At 39.3% G+C, this 23,607-nt stretch overlaps 1 protein-coding gene across 14 annotated transcripts in view; it reads right to left on the reverse strand.

The window, feature by feature from the left end:
* Window positions 1–23,607, reverse strand: part of Enah (ENAH actin regulator) — a 119,798-nt gene that overhangs the window by 66,469 nt on the left and 29,722 nt on the right. The window lies entirely within an intron of this gene.

Here is a 23,607-nt window from a genome sequence, read left to right on the forward strand (position 1 = left end):
CATTCAATGAAATCTAAATCATCAAAACCAAGAATCTAATGCTTTTCCTTTTGTTAAGACTTCTTAGGTCCTCCAAGACATCAGTAATTACTTCCGTTTGCATTCCTCCAGTGAGATTCTCTGGGGAGATAGCATTTGAGCCATAGGAAGGAGACAGGAAAAATACTGATGGGCTTAAAGTAGAACATGACTTGTGTTTTTAAAAACGTGACTGGCTACCATGAAGTAAAAAGACTGCAGAAGGTGAGCAGGAAATGAGGGACAGAAGCAAGGACACTAGACAACACGGGAGGAGCACATGGGATGCTGGAAGATTAACAGGAAGGATACAAATTATGAACCTAACTACCATGTTGCAATGTTCCTGCTAAGAAAAGTTTTGACCTGAGCTCCTTTACTAGGTCCAAAAGACCGGTTCACAGAAAAATGGAGTCCTTAATGCTAAATGCCACACAATCCAATTGAAGCTTTAAGTACATAGATCCTCAGAAAACAGCTAAGTTTCTCTGCTTGCCTGCCCCCTACACACACACACACACACACACACACACACACACACACACACACACACACACAGACAGACAGAGGTGGGGGGAGGGGGAGGGGGAGGGGGAGAGGAGAGAGAGAGAGAGAGTGAGTGAGTGTGTGTGTGTGTGTGTCAGAGTTCAAGGTCCGAGTCCATAAGTCTCCTTGGCTTCAACCCTTACGAAAAAGCTAACCTATGGCAACGAGCCACGTCTCCTGTTGTTACTTGTTTCTACCTTACAAACCTATTTTCTTCTACTGCTCAGAAGCCCACTCATGAACTGTATAAAAGCCAATTAGATATATGAAATGAAGTTTTGTTAATATTTTAACAGCCCCTTCCCCAAAAGACACTATTCACCAGACTCCTGAAAATAAAATGCAGAAGAGGTACTCAGTCCCTCTATTGCCTCCTGCCTTCCTCATGACATACCAAGGAAGGATTACACAAAATTCTTCCCACTGGACTTTGCTCCTGTGTCCAAGTCACTCAAATTCGTGTTCACAGGTTTCCAAAACCATGGCTGGTTTGTGAGTGTAAGTGACCTTTGGGGCTTTATAATGACTGAAAAGTCACTGTCAGTAACTGTAGCTTCAAAATTAATGGTCAGCAGATGCAGTAAATGGTATGACAGCTGAGAGCTTAAACTCTGACATTTCTTTAATTCTCTATTTATGTGTGTTTTATGTACATTGGTGTTTTGCCTGCATGTTTGTCTGAGGGTGTCAGATCTTGGATCTACAAACAGTTGTGGGATGCCATGTGGTTGCTGGGAATTGAACTCAGGACCTCTGGAAGAGCAGTCAGTGCTCTTAACTCCTGAGACATCTCTACAGCCCCTACCAGTACTTTTTTCGGCATTAAAAGAGACTAACCACTCCAAGGATGAGAAGCACCACACATATAGAGGGCATACAGGTGGCAAGAGGACAGTTAGTATAAGTGCACTGGGTGGTGGGGGTGGGGGCCCCCGCAGGGCAGCCTCAGAGGACACCAATTCTATTATTACATTGATCATGAACTTTCTGTCTCTAGAACTGAGGAAGTAATTTTCTGTTTAAGCCAAGTAACAATAATAAAAATAAAAGTAAGCTTGAAGGATTTTTTTTAAACATGTAAAGGCAAGTTTATTACCATGAGGAGGAAGAGGAGAGGGGGAGAGAGAGAAAGAGGGAAAGGGGGAAAGAGTGTGCACAGGGAGTGGGGAGGGCAAAAAAAGAACATGAAGGATTTTAAGAATGCCAAAATGTATTTTCATTAAGTAAATTCAAATATCAGTAGATTCTTAAGAAGCTTCTCTTTAAATAACATTTCCCCGTTGCTATTCCATTAAAAAAAAACTTGCTAAAGATGAGACAAATTCTGCTTACTAATAACAGGTTCTCCTATCATGGTTCACTGATTGAAGAAAACACCCAAAACACTGTGAATGCCACTGACAAACAGCAGATACAAATAATGGCAGCAAACAAACATTTTCTCTTTTTTCTTTTTCTTTTTGCAAAGCAAGAAAACCATCTGGGATACAGACACTTCAAATATGTAGAAAGGCAAGAGGCACCATTCACAAAGGGAGTATTATTAATTTCTTAGATGTAAAATATCAACGTCACTACTAAGCTCTTTATCCTACAGTATCCAAGTTCATACACAAAATACAAACACAACCAGGTATAACAATCCATTCATAGTCAAGAAAAAGTGTCAGTTCATCTAAAGTAAAATAGCGTGTTTTTGAAAATATTTTGGTAAATCTGTTGGGCCACCTTTTAGAATGAAAAATCCCTTAACTGTTATTCTTTCCCCGGTATGTAGAAAGAGAGACTTACTGAATATAATCATGTGCTGAGGAATGCTGGAAGTTAAGCTTTAAAATAATAATTTTAGGTAAAACGCTGACTTAGTAGAAACCCACTTTGACTGCAAGCATGGTACTAGACATGGTAGTGCACACCTTTGATACCACTATTTGGAAGAAGATGGAGGCAGTAGGCTGAGGAGCTCAGGTACATAGAGAGCCTGAGGCTAGCATAGGGTACAGAAAACTCTGTTAATAACAACAAATATAAAAATATCTTACTCTCTGTTTCTGAGACAGGATGTTCCTCCTGCCTTTGCCTCCCAACTGCCTGGATTAGCAACCTGTACCACACACAGTACCTACCCGGAATCACTCTTACTGGCACTCATAAGTAAAATTCAGTAAATGTGAGTTAATAAAAAGAACCTGCTATTGTCAACAGCATGCCTAGAGAGAGAATATACAACTTATGAACATACACAATATTCTATTCTTAGAACCACAACTGAGGAGAAACTGGGAAGGAATTTCTAAGAGCTCATGGAGAGAAAATAAAAACCTATGGGAAGGAGGCAACAGCAGTAACTTGAGGCTGGCAATGAACTGGACAGGAAACTGCATAGGGCACATCCTGAGAAAGACCTGACCTGCTGGAGAACAAGTCCCTCAGATACTGAAGACTGACAAAAACACAGATTTTTCCTGAAGCCTTTTAAGTTTTCAAAAAACACACCTATTTTTATTGCTCTGGAAAAATACATGACCGAAGCAACTGGAAAAGACTACTTTTACTCATGCTTTGCCATGTCTATTACAGAGGAAGAAGCATAGTAGGTAAGACCACAACTGTCTGAGGGAGTGGGAGCTGATGGCACGCCCACTTCACATCTCTGTGGGTCAGGAAATAGGAATGAAAATACTCATTTAGCTTTCCTGGTTTTCTCCACTCATTCACTCTGAGCCTTACAAAACAGATTAGACCACAAGGACTCTTTTTTTGGATTTGTAAATTGATGGCATTAGTGAGAAGTGTGTGTGGAAACTACACAGCAGGGCCTAGGTGCAGGAAGCAGTCACTGGAGAGTGCCTTTAAAAAGGATATATTCTGTGCCCTACATGTCTCAAAGTAATTGTTTTTCACAACATGCTTTCACCATGCCTGATACCCAGCCTCACCATGCTCTGGCCCAGAATCAATGGAGCTAGGTGACCTTGGAATTAAACCTCTAAAATATAAAGTTAGGTTTGTTGTTGTTGTTGTTGTTTTGTTTTTCGAGACAGGGTTTCTCTGTATAGCCTTGGCTGTCCTGGAACTCACTCTGTAGACCAGGCTGGCCTTGAACTCAGAAATCTGCCTGCCTCTGCCTCCCAAGTGCTGGGATTAGCCATGAGCCACCACCGCTCGGCAGGTTAAAACTCTGAAACATAAGACATTCTGTTTGTCGGGTATTCTGTCACAGTGATGAAAATCTGAAGAACACCTTTAAAATCTACTACCTAGCTACCTAGCTTTTCTAAAGATATTTTCACCAATTCATCATAGAAAAGAAATGGCTAGAAAAGTAAGATAAAACTCCAACCTTAAAAAAACAAAAACAAAACAAACAAACAAAAAAACTTAAACTACAGAAGATCCTCTGAGTGAGTGAAAACAAAATATTGAGAAGTCTGTGACTGTAATTACGTCTATTACCAACTAAAGACCTACGTATTACTGAACCTGTGTATTAACTCGGAGTTTATTCTACCACTGCTGAATAAAATGCAACAAGGACACTTTAAACTCGTGATTGAATTGTAGACAGCTAAAGCTGGCAGACATTACACCATTAGAATACAGACTGTCTTCCTATATATGGATTTCCTACAGCTGTACATATCACACTACAACCTGAGTCCAAAATTATTGTAGGAAATGTGAAAGGTCAACACACCGTAAACTCCAATATACCCATTTATCGTGTTTTATAAATACCATAAATGAGCCATCTCGGTGGTACACATTTAATCCTGTGTTTGAGGCCAGCCTAGTTTACATAGTGAGATCCAGGACAGGCAGAGTTACACTGGGATCCTGTCTCGGAAGAAATAACAAACAAACAACAATAAATAAAGCCACCAAATGCTATACTTAAATCAGTTGTTGGGACAATATTCTTTAGAAACTCATTATCTCACAAAAAGGCTAAATTAAAATATATAGGTAAACTAGTCAAGTATCTTTAATTTGTACTTTTAAATTAAGAGTCTCCTTAGCTGTTTTTCATGAAAAATCAAACCAAGTTCTCCATGTTCATTTGTATGAGACAGATGATAGGTCTCAGAAGAGGGACCCAAGTAGATATTTATATAGTCAATTTATAGCAGTTCTGTTAAAAAACAAATACCTCAACTATCACAGAGATGAGTAGAGAAACAAAAGGTGATACAAAGGTTTATTCAAGCTTTTAAAAAATAAAAAAATTCTGTCGCATGCTGCATCTTAGATGAACCTTGAGGACATTACACTGAAACAAGCCAGCATCAAATGGACAAATACTGTATGACTCCATTTACAATAGGTTTCCAAAACATACAAAGTCAGAGGCAAAAGCAATATGGTGGTTGTTAGGAACTGAGGAAGGAAGGTAAGGAATGGTTGGTTGTTTTTAATTACATTCACTCAGGATCACAGACTTCTTGTAGGAAGTCAAAGGACCATTCTCCACAGTTGGCTCCCTCCATCATATGGGCCATGTGAACGGCAGGGAATACCTGCTCTTCATGGCCAGAGCCTGTGTCAGGTGAAAAGGTTCTGTGGTGACTGCTGATGCTCGTTGTATAATAATGTGATTTAACCAGTGCCACCAAATTCTACAAAGTGATTAAGATGGTAAACTCTCTGTTGTATATAGTTTACCATATGCATATTAGCTTTAAATAGGGAGAAAATATAAGTTTTATGGAATAAATAAATTAATCCAAACTGTGCTTGTTTAAAACTTGTATTACAATATTTTTATGTTCATTTTCCTTTTTACAAGTTTGTACTACACGGGCTGGAGAGATGGCTCAGTAATTAAGAGCACTGTCTGCTGCTCTTTCAGTGGTAATGTGTTCAAGTCTTAGCACCCACATGGTGGCTCACCTATACTGGGATCTGATGTCCCCTGCTGGCGTACAGTCTTATTGCAAAGACTTGCAAGGTGAACATTTTATGTTAAGTGTTATCCAGCAACTATTGCTGGATAGTTACAAAGAGGTACAGCTTTAGAAACGACAGACTAAACTGAATTCTAAACCTTTAAAATGTACATCCCAACTAAAGCCAGAAAGTAGTGACAGCAGAGTAAGCGCTCAGGACTCAGCCCACACCTATCCTCGGAGTCTCCCATTCCAACGCTAAGTAACTATTGTCCACACCTGAAAACATGACAGGTATCTAACAGAAAAATGGATAAACTGGCACATTTATATGTTCCTTTATTACTAAACGAGAAAAGCAAAGTAACTGACAATTGCAAAGACAAACAGTGAAACCATGCTGTGAAGGAGGCCTTACAGGAGCATGTATTTTAAGAGCTTCCATTCTGTCCTTGCACAAGGGGAAATAAACTAAATCTGTAGTGGAAATTACTCAAAACAGCAATTTTTCTTTTTAATACAGGGTCTCCTAGCTGACCTGGAACTTGCTATGTAGATCATGTTGGCCTTTAACTCAAGAGAGCTACTTGCCCCTGCCTCCCTAATGCTGGGATTAAAAGGCATGTGCCACCACACTTTGAGCAACAACAGTCAGTAAAAGTAAGGGGGAAATCACGCCAAAGAAAAATGAGGAAAGGTTTTAGTACACTTTGCCATCACTCCAGAAGCATCACCGTGTTCAGTCAACACTCTGCTTGTGAATATGCATGTGTCCTCACATATGCATGTGCCACAAAAGTTAAAATATGCAGGCACTGAAACTCAGTAAATGACATATATATCAACATACATAAGAAACCACACTGGTAATTATAATTTTTTGAAATGCACATATAAAAAAGAAAAGAATGAGACAGATATATAATAAATATAATAAAATATTTCATTCTTTAGAATGGCCATTCTAACTGTATGGAGGTTCATTAAGACTTTAGGTCTGGTAAATTTTGCTCTGTGATGTTTGTTTGCAGACCTTTTTAGTAATAAAATTCATTAAAAATAAAATATTTGTTACCATTTCCTAAAAATAAGATACAATATTTATTGTATACTCTTAAATGTGGTTATGACAGTGAACAATTCCCTCAACTGTACTATGCATTGAAAATTTTCATGATAAAATGCTGGGGAGAAATTATAAACAGGTGTAAGTACTGTGCAGCTTTCTCTATAAAAAAAAAAAACAAGACTTCGTGGTTGCAGTGATGGTTAGCTTTGAACGTCACAACCTACAATCATGTGGGAAGAGTCTCAATTTCTGGAGGTGCCTAGATCAGGTTACATGTTGGGGGGTAGAGGGGGTGTCTTGCTTGTTAACTGATGTGGGAAGACCCACTTTCTACGTGGACACAGCATTCATAGGCTGGGCTCTGAGCGGTGTAAGAGGAAAGAGTGATAGATGAGTGGTGAGCAGGCAGTCTGGGAGCGTTTGCTTATGTGGTATGTGGATAATGTGCTGAGCTGCTTGAATTCCTGCCTTGACTTCCCCTAATGATGAACTGAAACTTATAACTGTAAATAAACCCTTTCCTTCCCTATGTTGCTTCTGGTAAGGATATTTGCCAAACAGAAATAAAACTGGAACAGTTACAATAAAAAAATGACATATAATGTAATTGTGTATTTTCATTTTCATAAAACAAAAGACGAAACAGAGTCATGTTTCATTTCTTATGTTCACTCAAATAAAAATTTTAAGTTGAGGAACAGTGTAAAGGTACTTGACATACGAGTGTAGAGAATGGAGTCTGATCCCTTAAATCCGTCTAAAAGATCCAACCACAGAAAGCTGTTCTTCAGCTAGCACAAGCAGGTTATGGTATATGGGCCCACATTTACATGTGAACCCACACAAACACAACTAAAAAATTTAATTGATGGAGAAACAATAAAGATGAAAGTGATCAAGATTTGGTAAGTAGCTGATTAAGACATCACATTAAAGCCCAAAGACACATAACATTAAGGCTTCTAGATAGCCACAGTCAAGGTTTCAACTAACACCTATGCTCAAAAGCTACACAGACAGCTACCTGCTGTGTACTGACACACAAGTAATCTTGAGGCAGTAAGGCACTTTCCTACCCCATTTGCTTAGCCTAACTGCTCCTTTCTTCCTATTCCCTTTCCAGATGAGATATACCTATATCTCTTTCCCAGATAGAAATCTAAGCTCCTACACTGCTCCTGTGCAGTTTTCTCCCATCCGTCCCCAGCACCCACAGATCTCTTCCACCCTGCCTCTCTATGGTTCCACTGCCACCACATTCGTGTACTATTTCTTCCCTGGATTAATAAAACTCACAAAACAACCTTCTAACCTCCAGCATCGCTCTGTAGAAGACCCATAGTCAGCACTTTGCAAAGAAGATGTGTCTTTTCTGTTTCATAAACAAGAGTTTTTATTGTTGTTCCTGTGTATCTGCCATGTTGATACATTTATATGATGGTATCCACACAAGCTAAAGGGGTATCAGATCCCCTAGAAATAGGGCTAATCCCAGCCCTTGGAAGGCAGAAGCAGGAGGTCCAGAAGATTCCGATTATCTTCAGTTACACAGTAAATTTGAGGCCAGCCTCAGCTAAATGAGACCCTGTCTCAAACAGACAAAATTAGAAACAAACAATTATAATCCTATTCACAAATGTATACATATAACATATAAATGATATACTGAAATATATATATGTGCATATATGTGCATGTGTATGTCTGTGTGCTTGTATATATCACAAACACCAAATCACTTTTAGTGGTGTCTGTAGAAGGCAGAATAATGAATGGCTTTAGTTCTGCTTGGAAAAGAAGAACTGAGAGCTATACTCCCAATGTTTTCTAAAGTCAATATACTGATTTTGTAATAAAAAGTATAGAAATAAAACCGCTTTTTATGCCACTTAATTTTAAAGGTGAGTTGTCTACTGGTTTTAAAGTTTTCCTCTTTACTGACTCACATTCTTATTGTTTCAGAGTCCCAAGAAATGAGGATACAGACACGGGCCACCAACACTCTCAGTTTTTAAATCAAAAGGTTTAATTTTGGTTTTAGTAGGTTTTATATAGATTGTCCACAGTAAAAACCTTTAGCAAAGGATCGATGATCATATTCTCTTCCATTGCTCATCTAAACTAAAACCACTACAGAAATATTAAATGAACTTTGGTGGTTGACAAAGAATATAAACTTAAGCCTAAGTTAGTTTCAGTGCCAAATGTTATTTTCAGGTTGAACTGAATGATTTACAATCCTCTGTAAGCTTCAATTTCCTGATTTCTAAAGTAGAGTAACAGTAACATATCATAGGACTCTTTTGAGAATACAATTCTGTTCACAGTCTTTCAGGTACTTGTAATGCTCCGAACACTCAAAGCTGTGCACCCTGACCATTATTAGCAGAAACGGCACTTTGGTAAATTGAGATAATTAATAGAGTTTTAGAACTACAGTAAGCACACTGACATCAGCAGAACACTCTTTTAACATTTGTTCAGCTGCCAAATAACCCTCACGGTCCACAGCATGCTGTGAATTACCACCAATCCTCTAGCTGCTTTAAGATCCTGGACTTGCCACTTCCTTTCTAATGACTGGGTCAGTCTACATAACTGACAGAGGCCGTCAAGCTCTACTCACCACAGACCAGCAGCCTTATTGCTACTCACGCTTCGGAACCCATCTCATGGGAAGGCTAACTATAGTGATTACTTCTAAATCTGGGAGTTCATAATAGCCTTGAAATCTCCCAGCAAACTATAAATGGCTGTTGCTTAGCACATCTCTGTAATGCTGGAATACAATTGTAACTTCTGGTTTCAATGATTTTAACAATACAGATTATAGAGCCAGGTGTAGTGGGAAATGAGTGTGATCTTGGCAGGAAGGAGGCTGGGAAAGGAGAATCCTAAGAGTAAGGCCAGCCTGGACTACATAGATTAAGGCCAGCCTGGACTACATATATAGCAAGATTCTGCTTTTTGTTTGTTGTTTGGGTGGTGGTGGTTGGGGGGGTGGGGGGAGGAACAGACTATAAAGTCTTCAAACACAATGAAATTGCTGTTAGTTGTTAATGTGAATAAGGAACAAGTATGTGTGATATTTAGTAGCACTGAATACTTAGTCCAACTAAATAAAAAAACCAAATGTCCCACTGTTGAATACAACTACTAAAGAAGGCCTGGTTTTCCTGTTATCCCAAGGAAACTCCTAATTTTCCAAGAGTACTTCTTGGACACTGACGATTCCAGGGCAGATATTTATAGTCTGGCAAGTCCCTCTACATTTACCAGCTGCCAGCTTCTGCTCAGAACTACTTCATAAATTGGGAAATTCTGTCCTAAAAAGCAAGAGATTTACTACAACTGGGAAAACACAGGTCTCACCTTCTTCCATAGACAGTTTCTCCATTAAGATGAAGAACTTGGTCCTTCCTATGAGGTTCAACATACTTTAATTCTAAAAACTAGACTAGCTATGAGTTACCATCCAACATCAATTCCAGAAAAGATCATCTGAAGATTAGAAAAAGGAGACAGCACATCTCTACCAGGTGCTATGAAGAGCCAGCTTATAGCAAATGAACTTCCTAGAAGTTAACATTTAACATTAAAATCTCATTATTATTTTGTAATTTACTCCATTATACAACTTGCTTTAATAGGAAGGTCTCCACAAAAGCTTGCATTAAAACTGAACATTCCATGTGAATAGCCCACATAGTCAATCCTGAGGCAGGGACAAGTATCCCAGTATGAAGGCAAAAAAGCACCACAAAGAACAAGTATGACTAGAATAAGCTTACACTGTAGGGGAATGCTGGGTAGGAGGAAGTATACAATGCTAATGTAATACAATGGGTCTGTCTCTGACAACGGAAAAGGACAATGGAGTGTGACTTGGAGTCAGCAGCCCGTGATGTTCTGTTCACACACAGGTAGTGCTTGGCAGTAAAGATAGCACAAGACAACGGAACACAAGCACTAGCTATATATAAAATTTTCAGCCAAATATAAACTACTTGACATTCTTGAGGTTTTGCAGTTCCTCGTCCTATGTGCCTATAAAACATTCAAACAAGATGTAATGGTCATTAGTACTTTTTTTCAAGTTAACTTTTAAAAATGAGCTTAATACTGGGATTTTCTGGTAGTATCAACAAAGGGGTTTATGAAGAGGAGTTGCTTTCAGAGAAAACTACCGGCAGGAATCTGCTGAAAATGACCAAGCTGATGTGCTTCAACAGCATGCTACCTTGTATTCTTATATGCTATGACATACAAAAGTTCTCCTTTAAATCTATCTTAGAAGCTGAAGTCAGATGATCATGATCATAAACACACACACACACACACACACACACACACACACACACACACACACACAGAGCCAGCCTGAAACTTACTATGTACCCCAGGCTTGTCTCAAACTCACAGTAATCCTTCTGCTTCAGCCTCCTGAATGCTAGGATTATAGACATGTATGACCCACCCAACAGTCTTTTTCTTATAAGAGCCAGTAACACTGCTTCTCTGCCACATTGCTAGATTTAAAGTTTAAGGACAACTGTTCTTAAATTTCAGTTGTGAAGTGACAAACACGTGTATTTTTTTTTTTTTTTAATTTGTAATGTAAGTAAGAGTATCTTTAAGGAGGACCCAAAATCTGTTTCTGGGATTGAAAAGAAATTTTATTATTAAAACCTACTGGGGCTGGAGAGATGGACCAGTTGGAAAGAGCACTTGCTCTTGAAGGACGTGAGCTTGGTTCCTAGCACCCATATGGTGGCTTACAACCATCTGTCACTTCAATTCCAAGGAATTCAAAACCCTCTTCTGGCCTCCAAAAGTACTAAGCACACACACAATACACATACATATATACAGGTGCAACACTTATACACAAAAAAACAAAACTGAATCAATCTTTAAAAAACATACTAAATTCTATTTTTTGCACTGGGTAACAAGCTTTCTTCAATACTTGAAGCTTGCTATTTCAAAATTAGCACTTTTCCAAATAAAGCCTCACTTCACTCACTGCTTTCTTAACTATTACTGCTCCATTGTATCTTTCAGTTTATATCCAAATAGTTTTCTTAGACTGTCCTTTCCCATACTGTGTATCTCAAATAGGAACCAAGTACCACAAACACCCAGAATCCTCCTATCACAGCAACAGGCTCACTATGATAATATATGAAACACAGAATTCCTAGTGCAGAGGTGCATCATCTCTATCTACACAATTAATAACTAAAGCACATTCAGGTACTTGCTGAAATGTCAAGCAAGCGAATAGATCATACGGCCCAACAAGAATAACAGATAACCATTAATTTAAATAATTAAAGTGTTTAAAATCAGAAATATCTTCCCCACATGTGTTAGTTTTAATATGCTCCCCAAAGATCCCTTAATCTCAAAAAGAACTGTTAGAGGTGGAGCCTTTAAGAGTCACAGGGCACTGTAGTCATGAATGGATTTACGCCATTATTTTAGGAGTACACTAAGTTGTGATTGTAGTAGCTTCATGACAAAATCTACTTCCTTTAATCCCAGCAAAGGCAGGCAGATCTTTGTGAGTTCAAGGCCAACCTGGTTTACAGTGAGTTCCAGGACAGCCAGGGCTACACAAAGAAGCCCTGTCTCAAAAAGAGAAGAGAAGAGAAGGGGAGGGAAGGGGAGGGGAGGGGAGGGAGGGGAGGGGGGAGGGGAGGGGGGAGGAGTCCACTCCCACCCCATGCTCTTTTGCTGGAGAATGGCACCAGCAAGAAGGCCTTTGCTGGATAGATGTAGACCACTTAACCCTTGTCTTCTCAGCCTTCAGAACTGCAAGAAACTGTTCTGTGTAAATCATCCAACATCAAGTATTCTATTACAGCAGCACAAAATAATTGGAACAAACATAATAAGCACTTTTATAATTAAATATCAGTGGTAAAAATTTTATTTATACAGACCTTTTGCCATAGGACCAGAATATAGAATACTTTACTAAAAGTCTAAATTAATGGAGCTTTAAAAACCATACAGTGGAAGAAAGAAAGCATCTTCAAAAAATGGTGCTGACATGGTGGTCTGCATGTAGAAGAATGCAAATTGATCCATATTTATCTCCTTGTACAATGCTAAAGTCCAAATGGATCAAGGACCTTCACATAAATCAAGATATGCTGAATTAATAGAAGAGAAAGTGGGAAATAATCTTGAACACATTGGTGCAGGGGAAATTTTCCTAAACAGAACACCAATGATAAATGGGTGAAACTAAAAATCTTCTCTAAGGCAAAGGACACTGTCAATAGGACAAAACGTCAACCTACAGATTGGGAAAAGATCTTCACTAACCCTACACCTGACAGAGGGCTAATACCCCAAATATACAAAGAACTGAAGAAGTTAGACTACTAAAAAAACAAATAACCCTTGCTGGGCAGAGGTGGCGTACACCTTTAATCCCAGCACTTGGGAGGCAGAGGGAGGTGGATTTCTGAGTTCCAGGCCAGCCTGGTCTACAGAGTGAGTTCCAGGACAGCCAGGGCCACACAGAGAAACCCTGTCTCAAAAAAACAGAAAAACAACAACAACAACAACAACCCAAATACCCGATTAAAAACTGGGGTAGAGAGCTAAACAGAGAATTCTCAACAGAGCAACCTTAAATGACTGAAAAGCACTTAAAGAAATGTTCAACATCCTTAGTCATCAGGGAAATGCAAACCAAAACAACCTTTACACTTACTACCTTACACCAGTCAGAATGGCTAAGATCAAAAACTCAAAGGACAGTACACGCTGGCAAAGGTGTGGAGAAAAAGGAACACTCCTCCATTACTGGTAGGATTTCAAACTTGTACAACCATTCTGAAAAGCAATCTGGTGGTTCCTCAGAAAATTGGAAACAGCTCTACCTGAAGACCCAACTATACTGTAACTCCTGGGAATATACACAAAAGATGTTCCACCATAACACAAGGACATGTGTTCCACTATGTTCATATCAGCCTTATTTGTAATAGCCAGAAGATGTCCCTTAACTGAAGAATGGATACAGAAAATGTGGTTCATCTACACAATGGAATACTATTCAGCTATTAAGAATGAGGACATCATGAATCTTGCACGCAAATGGGTAGAACTAGAAAATATCATCCTAGGTAAAGTAACACAGACCCAAAAGGACATGCATGGTACTCACTGATAAGTAGATATTAGCCAAAAAGTTCAGAATATCCATGATACAACTCACTGACTGTAGGAAGTTTAACAAGAAGGAAGGCCCAAGTGTGGATTCCTGAAACCCACTTAGACGGGGAGGTGGGAGAGGGGAGGGGGTAGGGGAAAAGGAGGGGCAGGATCAGGCATGGAGTGAGACAGGAGGGCCAGGGGGAATGAATCAAAATATGCAGCAGTGGGGGTTAGGGGGAACCTCCAGAAAGCCCCAGAGACCTGTGATATGAGAGGCTACCAGGACTCAATGGAGATGATATTAGTCGAAATGCCCAACAATGGGGAGATGAAACCTGAAGAGAGACCACCTCTAGGAGATAGACAAGGCCCCCAGTTGAAGGGGGGGCGGGGGGAGGGACCCAACCATCTTCCAAGTTTTTAACCCAGAATTGTTCCCATTTAAAGGAAATGCAGGGACAAAAAAATGGAGCCAAGACTGAAAAAAAGGCCCAACTTGGGATGTATCCCATGCCCACACACCAAATCCTGACATTATTACCGAGACCATACTGTGCATGCAGACAGGAGCTGTCCTCAGAGGATCCACCAACAACTGACTGAGACAAATGCAGATACTTATAGGCAACCGTTAGATGGAGGTTAGGGACCAATATGGAAGAATTAGAAGAGAGACTGAAGGAGCTGAAAGGGATTGCAACCCTATAGGAAGAACAATAGTGTCAGCTAATCTGGACTCCTCAGAGCTCCCAGAGACTAAGCCAAAACCATGGGCTGGTTTGTGGCCCCAGGCACATATATAGCTGAGTATGGCCTTGTATTGCCTCAGTAGGAGAGGAGGCACTTAATCCTGTGGAAAATTGATGCCCCCCAGGGAAGAGGGATGCTAGTGGAGGTGAGTGGGCAGGTGGGGAAGCGAAGCACCCTTAATGGTGGGAGGATGGCGTGAAGAAATTGGGAAGGGGGAAAATGGTTCATAACTACACTTACAAAGGATCCAATGCTTTTCTGCCCTCTGCGGGCACCAGGTATAACAAATAAAATAAAAATAAAATATTAAATAAACCCACATATTTACCGGGTATATAGAATTGACCCAGCTAAAGGGGTGATGGTTGTGGGAATTACGAGTACTGAAAATTGATTATGTAACAGTGCCCGAAACTGGCTGCTTGGGAGCCACTCAGTCTATGCGCAGTCAGGCATGCCACAGGGGTCAAACTAAACAGTTCAACAGTGATAGCACTTTATCAAATAATCATGGAAACTTGAGTTGATTTAATGAAACGTATCTTGACATAAGTTGCTGATCACACTTATTCTGATTCCCAATAAAAGAAGGGGAATATACTCCCAACTTCCCAACAACCTAAAGCCATTCTAGTTGCACTTGGCCATTACATTTTGATGTCTATAGCAAGACAGGCACTACCCCGAACATGCTGAAGTATGGTGTTCACACCTTTTAAGAATTTTATTCTCAAGTTGGCTTCTTCCCATTTGTAGCAGCTATCAGCTGGCATGGTATCCAAATCCTAACCCAAATGCTCAAAGCAATTCACATGCATCTCTAAGCAACAGCTGTGTAATCTTTATAGTATGTCTAAAAATATCGTTTAAAACATTAAATGAGTTTCATCTAACATTTAGAAATATGACTGAACAAAATACAGTCAACTCAATTCATGTTAACAGAGTCATTTAGCAGACGGCAACATTCAAAATGACGAGTAATCCAATTCATAAAAAGTAAAAATGTTTATAGGCTGTACTTTTGTTTCAGGAGTGTCCTCTTTTTCCTGAGGAGACACAATACCTGTAACTGTAAGGGTTGGGCTTTTGTTTGTTTGTTCCGTGGTGCTGGGAACAGAACCTAAGGCCCCTTGCATAAGCTTCACCCTAGCTTTACGACTTATTTTTTCCTTACTACTAGAGAAGTTATCTTTTTGTGTAAAAGTTTACAATGTAGAGTTCCTGACTATCCTGACTTAAGAGTATGCCCTCCCACAACTTCTGTTGTTGAAAACTCCCCTGAAGCTCATTAGTCTTTCCTTGGCCAACCTCATCAGCCATAAAAGCTGAAAAAGCCCATATCCTTTAATACTCTGTCCTGAACATCTCACGACTACTGAGATGGACAGCTGTGCCAAACACAACATATAGCTCATTAAAAACCCAATGTTCAGATACCCCATCCACCCAAGAGATGGGCTAATGGCCTTCCAGGCACACAGACTGATTCTTCTATCAACTGGACCTGGAGCTTGCTTGGCAATGAGGCTCATACTGAGTTTGCCCCTCTCTGGTCTTTAAGTTCCTAATTTCTAAAGCAAAATGGTCCTGAAATGCACAAGGTTCCTTACAGGACCAAGAAGGCCACATGCAGCTCTAAGACAGCATCAAAAGTTACAAGTTGTGTATGTAAATGTATCACTAGTGCCATAGCATGTATTTTCCCCTAGTTTAATTCTATCCAAACAAAACACAAATTATGTAATAAAAAGTTATGAATATTTATAAAGCATCCAGTGTAAGGTAACTATATTGTAAGTATGTAGGGGAGGGTTCATGCTGCTTACACTTAGGGAAAGATATTATATGGGCCTAATTTCTAGTGCTGTAATACACACAGACAAACACAGAAAATCAGCTGGTAGTGTTTGCCAAGCATTTCCAAGCACTGGGTCAACCACCTAAGCATGGTAGCATACACCTGTAACTTCAGTGCACAGGAGCTGAAGGCAGAAACATCACATTTTCAGAGTCATCCTTGGCTACATATAGAGTTTGAGACCAGCCTGGATTCAAGAGAACTTGGTCACAAAAAAATAAACAAACAGCAAGGAAAAAAAAAAAAACCCTACTTGATGAATGTATACATGATTCTATGTGAATATATCAATTTCTCTGTAATAATCTTACAGCATTCTTAAAGATATAAAATGTTTCAAAAACAATAAATTAAAAGTCTCTAACAAAGACACTACACACTGGTAAAAATGAGACTACAATCTACTCATCACAAATATAATTCTAGCCGGGCGGTGGTGGCGCACGCCTTTAATCCCAGCACTTGGGAGGCAGAGGCAGGCGGATTTCTGAGTTCGAGGCCAGCCTGGTCTACAGAGTGAGTTCCAGGACAGCCAGGGCTATACAGAGAAACCCTGTCTCAAAAAAACCAAAAAAAAAAAAAAAAAAAAAAAAAAAAAAAAAAAACTACAAAAAAAAATATAATTCTAAAAAATAAAGTGTGTGTGTGTGTGTGTGTATATATATATAGACTAACAACTGTCAGAGAAAATACAACAGCCTTTATTTTAATATAATCTGCTTAGAATTATTGATAGATCAAACATATACATTAAAAGCAAAAGCATCAAGTCCTGAACAATAATATTAAAGACTCAAAAATATAGCCAGGCATAGTGGCTCATACCTCACAAATTCCAACACTCCAGAGGTTGAAACATAGGGACTATCTAAAGTTCAAGGTCAAGTAGCCAGGAATACAAAATGAAAACCTTCCTCATGCTCTCACTCAAATTTTACAAAAAGAAAAAGGAAAGGGGGAAGGGAGGGTTGGCAGAGGGGGAGAGAGGGGAGGAGGAGATAGAGGAAGGAAGGGAGGATGGATAACACCTAATCTCAGAACTAACTCAGGAAGCAGAGACAAGATGATCTCTGTAAGTTCCAAACTAGGCAAGTATACTTACTGAAACTCTGTCTCAAAGAAGAAAAAAAAGGAGGATTCCTGAACTTGCTGGCCAGCCAGTCTAGCAAAACTGGTGAGTTTAAGCCTACAGTGGCAACGCACGCCTTTATCCCAGCGCTCAGGAAGTAGAGGCAGGTGGGTCTCTGAGTCCAAGGCCAGCCTGGTCTATAGAGTCAGAGTCAGGACAGCCAGGGCTGCAAAGATAAAACCTGTCTTAAAAAAAGAAAAAGGAGGAAAAGAAAAAGCAAGGCAAGGCAAGAAAAGAGGAATGACATACGAAGACAGCAGAGATTGTTTCCTAATGCACACACATGCACATACACATGCACACATATGCCTAAATATACACACTCACCAACAACTTTAAAAAAAAAAAAAAAAGAAAGATTAATGGGGGCTAGAGAGATGGCTCAGCAGTTAAAAGCAACTTGCTGATCTTGCCAAGGATTTATAACCATACATAATTCCAGTATAGGGGATCCAATGCCCCCTCTCTTCTGACTACTGTAGACCCCAGGCATGCACATGGTACATACACAAAGAAATTAATGTTGTGGCCATCCCAAATGTGAAAGTCTCTCCTAAAATCATTTTTCCTAAGTTGAAATAAGCAATTAAACAAACATTAGAAATAGATATAGAAGTTCTTAAAACTTCTAATATTAAACACACACATACATAGGATTTAATAGTTCAAGGTCCATATTTACAGGATTCTGAATTATGAAACCCTAAATTGAGTTAAGATACACTAATTTCCAATCCCTATAAGGGCTATGACTCAGGTTTATTTTCAAAGTCAGCACTCATGGAGCATCTATCAGGAGGGCCAATGAGACAGCTCAGTGGCAGAGCAAGTAAAAGTACTAGCCATGCAAGCTTGATGACCTGACTTCTGTCATAAGAGCTCAGTAAAGGTGGAAGGAAAAACCTGACTCTAAAAAGTTGTCCTCTGACCTCTATACACATGAATCATGGCATGCATCTCTCCTCATTAGTAAGTAAGTAAAAATATAAATAAAGCAAGCAGCTTTTACCAAATGTAAGTTTCTAAAATTATATCAACCAACATTCAGATGTTTAAAACTAAAAGTACTCTGTGTAAGATTTTACAAATCTGACACGCATAAAGCTATGGGTTTAAATAATCAAGAGGAAACCCCTTTTTCACTCAGGATCTTAAAGATTAGGGGATAGCGACATGCAGCAAACTTTTTATATGAGTCACGTATTGTAATGTATACTTGTAATAGCAGAACTACAGAGGCTAAGGCAGGAGAACCAGAAACCTGGGCTACACAGTAAGATCATCTTAAAATAAACAACAAACTGAAAACACTGCTCAGTAACTTTCCCCACATAGTTTGTTTCAAGGGATCCATCTTATTTAACTATGTAATATAAGACTATTTCTGAGAACTCTAATCTGATAGAAAATAGACCCTATTAATATAGTAATAATAATGCCTGCTAAATAAACTCAAAAACTTGAAGCAAACTTGTTGGCCTATATAAAAAAGAATTCCTGAGCATTTTTTTGAAAATATTGTTTTGTCTTAGTACTCTGTTTCTATGAAAAGACCATGACCCAAGGCAACTCTTAAGAAAGAAAGCATCTAATTGGCGGCTTGCTTATAGCTTCATCATTATGGTGGGGAGCATGGTAGCACACAGGCAGAAGCTGGAGCAGGAACTGAGAGCTACATCCTGATCCACAGGCTGGCATGGGTTTTTGAGACCTCAAAGCCTACCCCTCAGTGACACACTGCCTCCAACAAGGCCACACCTACTCCAACAAAATCACACCTCCTAATCCTTCTAATCCTTCCAAATAGTGCCACTCTGGAGACTAACCATTCCAATGTAGCAGCCTGTAGAGGCCACTCTTATCAAACCACCACAATATTATTCAAGGCATTCAGTCCATAGTCTTTCTGCTGTGGTTTTTGTCGGTTTGCTTTCTGAGACCAGGTCTCACTAGGAAGCCCAGACAGACCTCAAGCTTACAGCAGCCCTCCTGCCTAAACCTCCATCGATACTGGGATTACAGGACTACACTACCACACTGCATTTTTTGTTTTGTTTTTCTGTAACTGGAAATGCCCATGGCTTTCTGAGTAATAATAATCAAAGTTTAAACTGTAAAACAAAGACAGTACAAAAAGAAGTAATTGAGTAAATGGAAAAATATGCTAGACACTATCAAAGAACCACACGAGTGACGTAGAGTAACAAATAATGTTTAACTGTACAAATGTTGATCTAAAACAATGGGACATTTTATAAAATAACAAATTAAAACAAGATCCTCTTCTATTCAGCTAAATGCCACAGACTCACGTGCATGTGTACGTACACACACACACACACACACACACACAAGCAACAAATATTTTCAAGTAGTAAACAGCAAAGATTTTAAAATAGACATAATTTAGGTTGTTTAAGTCCCAAGATAAAAGATTACAAGATGGATACAAGCATACTTTGGTCAACAACCAGACCTTAAATAAAGGTTGTGAAGGGTTAAACACTTTACACACAATAGGGATTATGTCAGGCTATAGCACCAATTCCCACCGGGCTTGAGAGGAAACAAGAGGAATCACATTACTTGTTAATCCCTGAAATGCATTACCTCAAGGGAGTACTGAGGTGGCTTAAACGCTATAACCTACTGTGTGAAACATATTCCAAAGTAAAGTTTAAATCGGATGTAAGTGCTGTGCCTGTTCATTCAGACCCTCAGTTGTAGCGTATCACAAAGTATGCCAACAGAGCAACAAAGGTGTTACAATCTAATTTTAAAACAGACTGAACAAAAAATGATCTCACTTTTAAATCCTATTGCAGAATACGGAATTCTTTTAGTTCTTAGCTAAGAAATGCCTAACAGGTACAACTAGCCTTTGCAATTCACTCTCTCAGCAGCTGTGGCTACCCATACAAACCCTGCACATTATCAACCTAGTCAACATTCCGCCAAGAATGGGGAGGAGGGGGTTCACAAGGTTCCACTCTGAGTTGAGAAGCTACAGGAAATCATGGCTGCTAGTACAAAGACAGTTTCTATACGGGTGTGATCCGCCCCTGCCTCGTTGTCCCATGCTACAGAGAGAGGGAGGGAGAGGAGGAGGAGAGACTAACAACGAGTCTGAAGCTAGTGAAGGAGCTGTCACTAATCTCTCCTGAAAACCAAAGCTGATTTACAGGAGGCCCTTCTTAAATATGGTGCACTATATCCTGTGCTATTTTTAAACACAATTAGAAAATCAAAAGCAAGCAAATAGATGTATTCAAGAGATCATTTTTAAGACTAATTGCAATTAGCTAAGAATAAATACCTTGTCTTGAAACGAAATGACTATTTAAAATAATCTCTATTATATGAAGTTTATAGTGAAAAGGTCATGAATGACAACTAAGGGTACAAACAAAGTCACGGGTTCTACCTCCACCATTAATTACTTATCCCAGACAGCTAACCAAATGATTACTTAGCACAGAGCTAGTCGCTTTACAACCCGTTTCATTTAATTCTAGTAACAATCAAACGAATTAAATATTGTTATTCTCACTGCAGATGAAGAAACTGCAGCCTAGAGGCTAAAGTGCTTGTCTGCATTCTAAAAGTGCTAAACTATAGAAGGATGCAAATCTGAGCATCTGGGGCCAAGAATCTGGGTGAGTGCATTTGGTCTTTTTAAAAATGGTTTCAACTTCAACAATCCAAGTAGAAAAGTAACAACTGAATTTTCAATTTCTCAACAAAGTACATTAAAAACCAGCTGACTCCCTGGTTTCAATCCCAGCTCTGAAAACAAAACCGGACAATTCACAAAAGGGAGGGGTAACACAATTATGAAAAATACTAAAGGTCGCTGGTAGGCAAAAAAAAAATGCACGTTAAAATAAGATATCCTAGCCGGGCGGTAGTGGCGCACGCCTTTAATCCCAGCACTTGGGAGGCAGAGGCAGGCGGATTTCTGAGTTCAAGGCCAGCCTGGTCTACAGAGTGAAGCCAGGACAGCCAGGGCTATACAGAGAAACCCTGTCTCGAAACCACCCCCCACCCCCCCAAAAAAAGAGAGAGAGAGCCGTTTCTACTGTGGGAGGAAAAAAATGGGAAAAGGTAAGGCAATCTCTGTGGATACAGTAAAACTTTCTGCAGCGGCATTGGGACATAAGGATCAAGAGCCTTTGAAATGGAAGCATTCCCTGACGCAGCAGACTACAATTCTGTAGGTTTCACTTAAAGTGCATTATGCCAAATTTAAGATGCTAAACAGCACTCCTTATGATGACAGAAATTCCAACAAGAGACTGAGTAAGCACATTTTTAGGTTAAATCTTATGCAACTGCCAGTCAGTCAACCACTGTGGTGGGGAAGGACAGCATAATTTAAAATGAGACTTATTTACATGGCATTAATTTGGGTATAAAAAAGATCACTAAGAAGGGACTATTTGATCAATTAACTGACAAAAAAAAAAAAAAAAAAAAAAAAAAAAGTATGGTGCGCCACGACTCCAATTTACACAACTGGAAGCCAAATTCTGAGAAGTATAATTAAGGAAATGTTAAAACTACACATCTGAGTACAAAGTCCATGCTGTTTCTACTAAGTCACACCTACCTACTGAAATGTACTAGAAATTATAAACAGCCTTTTGTCATCATGTACACTTGTCACCTAGCACTCAGGAGGCTAAGGAAAAGGACTGGAAGCCACCCTGAGCTACTTACCTTACCAAGCCAGGCAGGACAGCAAAAACAACAAAACAGAAATAACACTGCTGGCTTGGAGAGATGGCTCAGCAGTTAGGAGTGTTTGCTGCTCCTACAGAAGACCTACCCAGAAGAGGTTATCAACTGGCTTCCCACCAATTTCCAATTTCATGACTGTATTTGGTCTGCACATAAATGTTCAAGAAAAAAATAAACATTAGAATCTTCATAACATTAATAATAGATAAAACTGCAACCAATTCAAATGTTCCTCCACCTAAGAATGAGTAATTCACACAATGGAATGATATAATTTTAGACGAATGAACAAAAAATGTGGGAAAACTACACACACTTAATATGCCAAACAACCCTGGCATGCAATATATGCAGTGTGATTCTACTCATTTAAGTACAAAGCCAAACAAAGCTCCAAGATGCTCTTTACTGACACTGTGACTAGAACAGAATGTGAAGAAAACTGGTTCTGTGTCTTCATACTGTGTGTACTGAGAGTTTGAACTTAAAAAATATAATACACAAATGGCCAGTAAAAGATGCTCAGCACCCTTAGTCTTCAGGGGAAAACAAAAACCAGGATAAGGAGGCTAAAGAGATGACTCAGCAGTAAACAGAACGTAATTGCTCTTGCAACAAAACTAAGTTAGGTTCCCCAGAACTACAAGTTGGCTCACAACCATTGTTAAGTCCAGTTCAAGGGATTTGACAGCCTTTTCTAGCCTCTGCAGGTGATATGCATGTGTTGGACATGACATGCATGCAAAACAAAATATACACACTAATACACACACACACACAATGAGGGGCTAATAGTATAGATCAGAGAGAGAATAAATGCAGAGGTTAGGCTCCAGGTTCAATCTCTAACGAAGGAGAAAAGGGACATGAAAAGGGAATGACCAAGACCAGAATGGCTTTCTCCTGCTCACCATTTCTTCACTGGTCAGCTTATTTCAAAATTACAGCTTAAGAAAAGACTTCTCTAATCATTCAGACTGAGTATGCTCTGCTGTATGCCCAGCCTTTGCCAGCTATATGTCTTATCTTCATTGCACTTATTGAGAATGACAGCTTTATTGATAATCTTTCTCCCACCTCTACTAGAAAAAGCTCAGTGAGTGCATGGACATATTTACATCCATGTTCCCAGGCCAAAGAACAGTGCTTATCAGAAATAACTTGTGAAGTTAACCAATAAATCCTTCTACTTTTTTAGCTTGCCAATTTTCTATAATAGACATATGATTTTTTTTATCCTGTTTTTAAATACATAACTAGGTAAATGGGCACATAACACATATTGAGTCAAAGAAAATAGAGCAAACCAATGGCATTGTTTTCAGTCATAACAGCACCAAAACCTAATCATAACTCTTTCCTAATAAATTAACATGTACCTTATAGCACTACCTTAGAGACAGGGGAAAAACCAGCCTGCCCTATTCTTACA

The sequence above is a fragment of the Arvicanthis niloticus genome, chromosome 16 (genome assembly GCF_011762505.2).
Source record: "Arvicanthis niloticus isolate mArvNil1 chromosome 16, mArvNil1.pat.X, whole genome shotgun sequence".
Lineage (NCBI taxonomy): Eukaryota > Metazoa > Chordata > Mammalia > Rodentia > Muridae > Arvicanthis > Arvicanthis niloticus.